This window comes from Brassica oleracea, unplaced genomic scaffold (assembly GCF_000695525.1).
Source record: "Brassica oleracea var. oleracea cultivar TO1000 unplaced genomic scaffold, BOL UnpScaffold01053, whole genome shotgun sequence".
NCBI lineage: Eukaryota > Viridiplantae > Streptophyta > Magnoliopsida > Brassicales > Brassicaceae > Brassica > Brassica oleracea.
Window position 1 is genome coordinate 26,007 of NW_013617623.1, and position 792 is coordinate 26,798.

A 792-nucleotide genomic window follows, 5' to 3' on the forward strand; every position below is an offset into this window, starting at 1 on the left:
TATGAGAGTTAGAACAAGGTAGAAGCCTTGGCCACGAGAGCTGTCTGCGAGATTCCTAGTTCTAACACCCTAAGACTGCAAAACCTAGTTGAGTCGCAGCTCCAAATAACAAAAACGGAAAGTTGCCTAATTGCTCTATGTGCTAAGTTTGCTCTCAGAAAAGTCGTCCTTCATGCCTCTCGCCTAGGACTCCTTATATACTGGCTCCAAGGTCGGTTTACGCTTTTCATCTTCTTCCCTTAAGCCGCCATAGCATATAAATGGAGATATTTCATTTTTTCCAATCTTTGTAATTATCTTCAAAATTTCATATTTATCCGCGGAAACTTGACATTTATCTTTCCTCGCGAACCAAGCGTAAACCATCATACGGCATACGGGCTGTTGGTTAAGAAATCATAAGTTGGGCCTCGAGTCATGTCTTAGGTCCCTTTGGGCCGTCTTTCGACTCGAAGCGTTTATTACGGCTTCTTTCGATAAAGAACGAACTTTCCATGGTTTTTACGGTTAAGATTGATCGATAACTTAGAAGGGTGGGGAATCGTGAAATGGGTTTGCTACGGTCTTCGGGAGATAGCATCGAAGGGTAGACGAGAATGTATGGACTAATGTCGTATCGACGTTTCGGAAGAGCTCGGTCGCTACGTAGCGACCGAACTTTGGTTCGAGCTCGGTCGCGGCTCGAGCTCGGTCGCTATGTAGCGACCGAGTTTCGACTCGAGCTTGGTTGCTACGTAGCTACAGAGCGGAATGGACGTTCGGTCGCTACGTAGCGACCGAGCGGAGCACGAA